Raw genomic sequence first — 10079 nt, 5'->3', positions numbered from 1 at the left:
TTATATATATATATATATACACATTTATATGTATATATAATGAGTGCTCTATCTGCATGTACACCTATGTGCTAGATGGTGGTGAAACACCATGTGGTTGTTGGAAATTGAACTCAGGACCTCTAGAAGAGCAGTCAGCACTCTTTCCACTGAGCCATCTCTCCAGCCCCCATTCAATTCTTACCACAATATCTAACACCACACTTATGAGTCAAATCCGAATTCTACAAATGCCATGAGCAAGCAGTATCCTCTCTGGCTTCAGTGTCTTCCTCTGTAAAATAATCACAACTTTCAGCTGACAGTGTTGGCACATACTTTTAATCCCAGCACTGAGGAGGCAGAGGCAGGCAGATCTCTGAGTTCAAGGCCAGCCTGGTCTACTGAACAAGTTCCAGGACAGGCAGGTCTACATAGAGAAACCTTATTGCAAAACAGCAACAACACACACACACACACAACAACAACAACAAAAACAACAACAACAACAACACCCATACACAAAAAGAGTGTAGCCTTAAAGGAAGAGTTGCCTGGGCAGACTAAGTGTTAAGAAATCTGGGCATAAGTTGCCCCCATTCTACAATGAGGAAATGGAAGGAGATGGCTGAGGCAGTGTGTTAGAACCTGGAATCACAGACAGGAATGAATCATATGGCCCCAGACCCTGCAACCTGAAAGCCACCCTCCCACTAATTGTACCCCAATCTGAGTCTAAGGCTTGCTCATAGCCACAGGTAGCTATCCTAGAGCCAGGGAAATAGAGAGAGCTGAACAGGTAAGGACACTTGCTGCCAAGTCTGACAATCTGAGTTTGGTCCCCTGAACCTCAAGGAAAAGGTAGGAGAAAGAAAGCTGAGTCCACAAAGTTGTCTGCATGTGCCTCACTCCCACATCATACATGTATGCATGTACACGTGCACTCATGTGCATACACTAGGAAGAATCAATAAAATGCTTTGTTTTCCCAGTTGATGGAAGGGGACTTTATTTGATCTCAGGGTCACTCCAGCCATGACCTCATCTTTCTTTAACCTTGTTTGGGGGGCCCAGGTTGTTGGTATGGCCCCACTTCTTGCTGCAGTCGACTGGATGAGGGTGCAGCAATGTGTAGCACTTGCAGTGGATCATCTTGTCACTTGTCCTTCTGGGCAAGCTGACACTGGCAGGGCTCAACGATGCCACCGCGCAGACGCAGCACCAGGTACAAGGTGGAATGGTTCTGGATGTAGTAGTTGGAAAGGGTGCGTCCATCCTCCAGCTGTTTGCCTGCGAATACCAGCCTCTGCTGGTCAACTGGGATGCCTTCTTTGTCTTGGATCTTGACCTTGACATTCTTGATGGTGTCACTGGGCTCCACCTCAAAAGTGATGGTCTTGCCTGTCAGGGTCTTCACGAAGATCTGCATGTTGGCCTCTGCCAATTGGCCTTCTAGTGGAAGAGAAAATGAAATGTTTTAAAAGAAGAGCTCATACCAATATCCTGGGTCAGGCCTGTGTCAAGGTGAGTCCAACCTCAGGGGAAGGATGAACAAAGGTATGATCTTTGACTTTTTATTTTTTACTTGTATTTATTATCTATTACATGTAAGTACACTGTAGCTGTTGTCTTCAGACATCCCAGAAGAGAGAGGCACATCTTGTTACAGAATTTGTGAGCCTTCATGTGGTTGCTGGGATCTGAACTCAGGACCTTCAGAAGAGCAGTCAGTGCCCTTAAGCACACAGCCATCTCTCCAGCTCCTGACTTGTTCCTTTATTGGCAGTCTCAGGATGTATTCCAGTCTAGCTGGGACTCAACATCCCCTTCGGCCTGTTCCTTCTGAGAGCCTGGTTTCTCCTCTGAAAAATGGACTCAGAGGGGATGACCCACCCCATCCTTTCTTCCCTAGTCAGCCCCTGGATTTGATATGCCAGTGCATAGGGTGTGTCAGCCTATCTGTATTCCTGCAAGAATAATGGACTCACTGATGCCCCATGACTAGCCTAGCTGACTCCTCTCCTGGTATCCTTCTCTCTCTCGTCACTTAGCTTCTCCTAAGCCCTCCCAACCCTGCCTAGATCTCCTGCAGGTATTTTAGACCCGCCAAGCACCCAGACACCACCTAGAAGCAGCTGCCAGTCGATTTGGGTGCTCCTGGTTGTTTGAGGCTCTCTCCTTTCATCTTCCCTGCTCCCTGGGACTTCCTTCTTTCCCTTTACAATCATTCTCACCTCTTCCATTTGCAGGGATGTAGACCAAGGTGACATTGGACCAAGTGTCTGTCCATTGCTTCCACTTATTTTTTTTTTCTTAAGCTAGCTTAGCTGAGGAACATCTCCAATGTGGTGTTTTGAGATGGCTTAGCTGTTAAGAGCACTGACTACTCTTACAGAAGTACTGATTTCAATTCCTAGCAACCACATGGTGGCTCAGAACCATCTGTAATGGGATTCAATGCCTTCTTGTGGTGTGTCTAAAGAGAGCTACAGTGTACTCATATACATGAAATAAATAATATTAAAAAAACATTTAATATGTGGATCTAGAGAAAGGACTAAAGGAGATTGCAGCCACATAGATTTAACAACACTATGAACTTAGCAGTACTTCCAGAGCTCCCAGGGATTAAACCATCAACCAAAGAATACAAAGGGAGGGACCCATGGCTCCAGCTGCATATGTAGCAGAGGATGGCCTTGTTGAACATCAGTGGGAGGTGAGGCCCTTGGTCCTGAGAATGCTGGATACTCAGTGCAGGGGAATACCTGGATAGGGAATTAGGAATGGGTGGGTTGGTAAGCAGGGAGAGGAGAAGGGGATAGGGGATTTTCAGAGTGGAAACAAGGAAAGGGGACAGACAACATTTGACACTTAAATAAAGAAAATATCTAATAAAGAACATTTAATGCCATTGGGAGAAACATTTAAGAATTGCACCATCTCACACTATACCCAGCTACTCTCTGCCCTAGGTCTCTCCTCCTCTAGGTTAGCCCCAAGGCTTGGTCTTCCCAGCTCTGGGTTGCTTTCCTCAGAGCCACTTCTACCTATTCAGCCATCTGCCCCCTGTGGCTACTTGTCACAAATCCCCATAATACAGTCAATCAAAACTCTAGAAGCTTATAAATAACCAGTCAGATTCATATTATCAATACATTCTCAATTCACAAGATGCCTACACAATCACTTCAGAGCCAATTGATACTGACACAAGTTGCCCACCTAGATTAAACAGTAACCCCAATGGTACTACCAGGCTACCACACCTCGTTTGTATGTTATATTGTTGTTTGTCTGATTTAGTTTAGTTGTTACTAAAGAGTTGTTACTAAAGAGGACTAGAGCGATGGCTCATTGGTTAGAATACTTCATGCTGTGGGGCAGTGGTGGGGCACACCTTTAATCCCAGCTCTTGGGAGGCAAAGACAGGCAGATTTCTGAGTTCCAGGCCAGCCTGATTTACAGAGTGAGTTCCAGGACAGCCAAGGCTATAGAGAGAAACCCTGTCTCTAAAATAAATAAATAAATAAATAAATAAATGCTTCCTGCCTTGTGTGGGGGCTCATACCTTTTAAACACAGCACTCAGGAGGCAGAATCTTACTGAATTCTGTTAGGTTGAGACCATCTAAAGGTACATGATAGAATCCTATCTCACAAATGAAATGAAATATAACCAGGCATTGTTGACAAGTCTATAACCCCATCCCTTAGAAGAAGGCTGAGGCAAGAGAATTGCTGTGAGTTCTAAGACACTCAGGATATATGGCAAGTGCCTATCTCAAAAACAAAAAAAATACAAGTGGGTCTGGACCATACAGAATTTCATTTGCCTCTGCATCATGGTCAAAGTTGTTCCACTGCAGACATCTAGATCTTCTCTCTCTCCCCCTACCTCTCCACCACCCTCTCCCTCTCTCCCCCTCCCCATATTCCTAGATCCCTCCTTCTCACCCCTCCTTCCATACATTTTTATTTGCTATGCCCGTAAGATTAGCTTCAATTTTTTTTAAGATTTATTTCATTTATTTGTATGTACACTGTTGCTGTCTTCAGACACACCAGAAGAGGGCATCAGATCCGATTTCAGATGCTTGTGAGCCACCAATGGTTGCTGAGAATTAAACTCAGGACCACTGTTCTCTTAACCTTTGAGCCATCTCCCCAGCCCAGCCTCAAATTCCTGATTTAAGAGACCCTCCTGCCTCCACTTCCTAAGTACACGGGACAGAAGGCACATACCACATCTCTTTCTTACATTTTATAGAAATGTATTCAATATAAAGAAAGATCTTTTTAGCTCACAAATCAAGGGACAGCCCAGTGGGATGGAAAAGACCAGGTAGTCAGAGCCTGGGCAGCTGGTTGTTTGTGTTTCTAGTCAGAATATGAAAGCAATAAACTTAGGCTTCACCAATTTAAAAATCCACTAAAGAGGGGCTGTCTAGCTGGCTTACTGGTCAATAGCACTGGCTGCTCTTCCAGAGAGGTACTGAGTTCAATTCCCAGCAACCAGGTATTAGTCAGGGTTCTCTAGAGTCACAGAACTTATGGGTTAGCCTCTATATAGTAAAAGAATTTGTGGGTAACTTACAGTCAGCAGTCCAAATCCCAACAATGTTTAGCTGCAGCTGTGAATGGAAGTCCAAGGATCTAGCAGTTGCTCAGTCCAACAAGGCAGCAGGCTTGGGGAGAGAGAGAGTGAGTCTTCCTTCTTCCAATGTCCTTATATGGGCTGCAGCAGAAGGTGTAACCCAGATTACAGGTGTGTGCCACCATACCCTTAATCCAAATGACCTTGGACTCAGAGATCTCCCTCCCTTAATCTTCTGGTATTCATAGCAGCTATGTCTCAAGATCTCCATACCAAGATCCGGATCAGAAACTTCTCTCTCCCAGCCCCCAGATTTGAATCACTGGGGAGCCTTCCATTTCTGGATTGTAGTTCATTCCAGATACAGTAAAGTTGATAACCAAAAATAGCCACTATATATCACATGTTGTCTCATGACCATCTATAAGGGCTTCTGATGTGCTCTTCTAGCATGCAGGTGTGCATGCAGCAAAGAACCCACACTTGAGAGAGAGAGAGAGAGAGAGAGAGAGAGAGAAATAAGAACATATTTTTAAAAAGATTTACTTATTTATTATGGATACAGCGTTCTGCCTGCATGTATTCTGCAGGGCAGAAAGGATAAGATCTCATCATGGGTGGTTGTGATCCACCATGTTGCTGGGAATTGAACTCAGGAACTCTGGAACCCCAAACAGATCTCTTAACCTCTGAGCCATCTCTTCATCCAAATAACATTTATTTAAAAAAAAAAAAAACATACTGAAGTTAAAATTTGCCAACATTTAAACAAAATGGGCAGCCTGGTCAACATGGTAGCCAGGCTGCACAAAGAATCCCTGCCTCCAAAGAAACAACAACCAAACAACAACAACAACAACAAAACAAACAAACAAACAAAAACAAAAAACAAAAAACCCACCAAAACACAAAATTTATTTTTAAAAATTCTGATTGTGCTGGCTAATTTTATGTCAACTGAACATGAAATTTCTGTGAAAGGAGGAAATTTCACTGAGAAAAAATGCAGCCAAGCAGTGGTGGCACAAGCCTTTAATCCCAGCCCTTGGGAGGCAGAGGCATGTAGATTTATTTTGTTCCAGGCCAGCCTGGTCTACAAAGTGAATTCCAGGACAGCCAAGTATATGCAAGAAACCCTGTATTGAAAAACCAAAAGAAAAAAATCCTCTTTAAGATCCTCTTGAGGGCATTTTTTTATTAATTTTCTTACTATTTTCTTCTTAGTGATTAATGGAGGAGCGCCCTGTCTATTATGGGTGATGCCATCCCTGGGCCAATTGTTCTGGGTTTTATAAGAAAACAGATCCAGGCCTGGTGGGACACTCTTTTAATCCCAGCAATCAAGAGGCAGAGGCAGGCAGATCTCTTAGTTCAAAGCCAGCCTGGTCTACAGAGTAAGTTCCATCACAGCCAGGGCTACATAGAGAAACCATGTGTCAAATAACCAAAAAAAAAAAAAAAGAAAGAAAGAAAGAAAGAAAAGGAAAGGGAAAGGGAAAGAGAAAGGGAAAAGGAAAAAGTAGAAAAAGAAAAAGAAAAAGAAAAGGAAAAGAAGAGGAAAGAGAGAGAAAAAGAGAAAAAGTAAAAGAAAAAGGAAAAGAAAAAGAAAAAGACAAAGAAAAAGAAAAAGAAGATGGAAAAAGAAAACAAGCTGAGCCAGCCATGAGGAGGGAGCCAGTAAACAAGCATCCCTCCAGGGTCCCTGCATCAGCTCCTGCCTCCAAGTTTCTGCCCTGCTTGAGCTCCTGCCCTCACTGCTCATGGTGATGAACTGTTTGTTATATGGGACTGTGAGGAAGATGAACCCTCTCCTTCCCAAGGCCTTTTTGGTCACAGTGTTTCGTCACAGCAATAGTGATGTAGTTCAGTTGGTAGAGAGTTCACTCGAGTGCGGGGCGAATGGCAGGGGACTGCAAAAGACCCAAAACAAAAGGCTCTCAAAAACAATATGGCCAGCTCCTGGAGTTTGTACTCTCCAGGGGTCCTGTCTTGAGGCTTAAAAAAATAAAAATTAAAGTAGAAAATCCCCTCGTAAACCGGGAAAAAAACTTTCAAGAGGCTATAGATGATGCGCTCAAGGCCACCTTGGGACGCGCTTTTCGCAATAAATATAGGCCCCAGGCTCTGGGCAGTTTACAGTTACAACAGCCCGGGAAGTGGGAAACCAAATCTTTGCGGGTGCTGAAAAAAGGGCAGCACAGACAGGTGGTGCGGCCGCCTGGGCGCGGAGCTGCCAGGCTGCGCAGAGGCATGCAGGGGCAGGCCGGGCCCAAAGGGATGGCTCACCACCGGACTGACAGACAGAAGCCTATGGACAGGTAGGCCATAAGCTGTGAAGTCACTTCCCAGAGGGCTCCCAGCACAAGTCTCTGGTTCTTTTTCTTCTTTTTTCCCTTTTGCTTTTTTTTTTCCTCTTCTTTTCTTTTTCTTTTTTCTTTTTTCTTTTTTCTTTTTTTTTTTTTTAAGGTTTTTGAGGCTTTTGTATTTTTTTTTAAGTTTTTTCTTTTTTCTGCTTCAGGCTTTCTGGGCTCAGAGGCAACACTGATGGCTGTGACCCGGGGCGGAGAGACCTGTAATGAGATTAAATGCCTTCTTGTGGTGTGTCTAAAGAGAGCTACAGTGTACTCATATACATGAAATAAATAATATTTAAAAAAACATTTAATATGTGGATCTAGAGAAAGGACTAAAGGAGATTGCAGCCACATAGACTTAACACTAGGAACCAAGCAGTACTCCCAGAGCTCCCAGGGATTAAACCATTAACCAAAGAATACAAAGGGAGGGACCCATGGCTCCAGCTGCATATGTAGCAGAGGATGGTCTTGTTGAACATCAGTGGTCCTGAGAATGCTGGATACTCAGTGTAGGGGAATACCTGGATAGGGAATTGGGAATGGATGGGTTGGTAAGCATGGAGAGGGAGAAGGGGATAGGGGATTTTCAGAGGGGAAACAAGGAGAGGGCACAGACAACATTTGACACTTAAATAAAGAAAATATCTAATAAAAAACCTTTAATGCCATTGCGAGAAACATTTAAGAATTGCACCATCTCACACTATACCCAGCTACTCTCTGCCCTTGGTCTCTCCTCCTCTAGGTTAGCCCCAAGGCTTGGTCTTCCCAGCTCTGGGTTGCTTTCCTCAGAGCTACTTCTACCTATTCAGCCATCTACCCCCTGTGGCTAGTTGTCACAAATCCCCATAATACAGTCAATCAAAACTCTAGAAGCTTATAAATAACCAGTCAGATTTATATATCAATACATTCTCAATGCACAAGATGTCTACACCAGAGCTTCAGAGCCAATTGATACTGATACAAGCTGCCCACCTAGATTAGACAAGTCACCCAATTGTTTTATTCTTTTATGATATTCATAGACACCTGTGGCTATTTAAAGCCACTCAGGATCTGGATCATCTTCATCTTCCTCTTCCTCCATCGTCCTGTCTCTGAAACTCTTAGCTCCACCTCCCCTTTCCCTGTCTAATCACAGGCTTCTGATTGTACTCAAATTAAATTTAATTGTGGAAAAAATTCTGCTACATAGTACCATACACAGTCCTTTTACGGTGCATTCAGGTCTTTATTATAGCAGGAAAGCATTCTACCAATCCAGCTATGTACCCAGCCCTTCTCCTTTTCTGTGTGTATCACATTTCCTCTCTATAGTCTAACTGGCCTGGAACTCACTATGTAGCACAGCCTTACCTTGAATTTGCAGTAAACCTCTTGCCTCAGTTTCCAGGTACTACCAGGCTACCACACCTCGTTTGTATGTTATATTGTTGTTTGTCTGATTTAGTTTAGTTGTTACTAAAGAGGACTAGAGAGATGGCTCATTGCTTAGAATACTTCATGCTGTGGGGCAGTGCTGGTGCACACCTTTAATCCCAGCTCTTGGGAGGCAGAGACAGGTAGATTTCTGAGTTCCAGGCCAGCCAAGGCTATACAGAGAAACCCTGTCTCTAAAATAAATAAATAAATAAATAAATGAATGCTTCCTGCCTTGTGTGGGGGCTCATACCTTTTAAACCCAGCACTCAGGAGGCAGAAGCTTACTGAATTCTGTTAGGTTGAGGCCATCTAAAGGTATATGATAGAACCCTATCTCACAAATGAAATGAAATATAACCAGTCATTGTTGACAAGTCTATAACCCCATCATTAGAAGAAGGCTGAGGCAAGAGAATTGCTGTGAGTTCTAAGACACTCAGGATACATGGCAAGAGCCTATCTCAAAAACAAAAAAATACAAGTGGGTCTGGACCAGACAAAATTTCATTTGCCGGCCGGGCGGTGGTGGCGCACGCCTTTAATCCCAGCACTTGGGAGGCAGAGGCAGGCGGATTTCTGAGTTCGAGGCCAGCCTGGTCTACAAAGTGAGTTCCAGGACAGCCAGGGCTATACAGAGAAACCCTGTCTCGAAAAACCAAAAAAAAAAAAATTTTTTTTTCATTTGCCTCTGCATCATGGTCAAAGTTGTTCCACTGCAGACATCTAGATCCTCTCACTCTCCCCCTACCTCTCCACCACCCTCTCCCGCTCTCCCCCTCCCCATATTCCTAGATCCCTCCTTCTCACCCCTCCTTCCATACATTTTTATTTGCTATGCCCGTAAGATTAGCTTCAATCTTTTTAAAGATTTATTTCATGTATTTGTATGTACACTGTTGCTGTCTTCAGACACACCAGAAGAGGGCATCAGATCCGATTTCAGATGCTTGTGAGCCACCAATGGTTGCTGGGAATTAAACCCAGGACCACTGTTCTCTTAACCTTTGAGCCATCTACCCAGCCCAGCCTCAAATTCGTGATTCACGAGACCCTCCTGCCTCCACTTCCTAAGTACACGGGACAGAAGGCACACACCACATCTCTTTCTTACCTTTTATAGAAATGTATTGAATTTAAAGAAAGATCTTTTTAGCTCACAAATCAAGAGACAGCCCATTGGGATGGGGAAGACCAGGAAGTCAGAGCCTGGGCAGCTGGTTGTTTATGTTTCTAGTCAGAATATGAAAGCAATAAACTTAGGCTTCTCCAATTTAAAAATCCACTAAAGAGGGGCTGTCCAGCTGGCTTAATGGTCAATAGCACTGGCTGCTCTTCCAGAGAGGTACTGAGTTCAATTCCCAGCAACCAGGTATTAGTCAGGGTTCTCTAGAGTCACAGAACTTATGGGTTAGCCTCTATATAGTAAAAGAATTTGTGGGTAACTTACAGTCAGCAGTCCAAATCCCAACAATGTTTAGCTGCAGCTGTGAATGGAAGGCCAAGGATCTAGCAGTTGCTCAGTCCAACAAGGCTGCAGGCTTGTGGAGAGAGAGAGTGAGTCTTCCTTCTTCCTATGTCCTTATATGGGCTCCAGCAGAAGGTGAAACCCAGATTACAGGTGTGTGCCACAATACCCTTAATCCCAGATGACCTTGGAATTCAGAGATCTCCCTCCCTTAATCTTCTGGTATTCATAGCCACTATGCCCCAAGATCTCCATAC

General features: G+C 43.9%; 1 pseudogene; it reads right to left on the bottom strand.

The window, feature by feature from the left end:
• Positions 1 to 1020: 1020 nt before the first annotated feature.
• On the bottom strand, positions 1021 to 1422 carry LOC147001500 (ubiquitin-ribosomal protein eL40 fusion protein pseudogene; annotated as a pseudogene).
• Positions 1423 to 10079: the final 8657 nt, after the last annotated feature.

The sequence above is a fragment of the Mus caroli genome, unplaced genomic scaffold (genome assembly GCF_978045245.1).
Source record: "Mus caroli unplaced genomic scaffold, Mus_caroli_1 scaffold_13, whole genome shotgun sequence".
Classification (NCBI taxonomy): Eukaryota; Metazoa; Chordata; class Mammalia; order Rodentia; family Muridae; genus Mus; species Mus caroli.
Note: the sequence above shows the minus strand (reverse complement) of the source record. Positions and strands in the feature narration are given on the sequence as shown.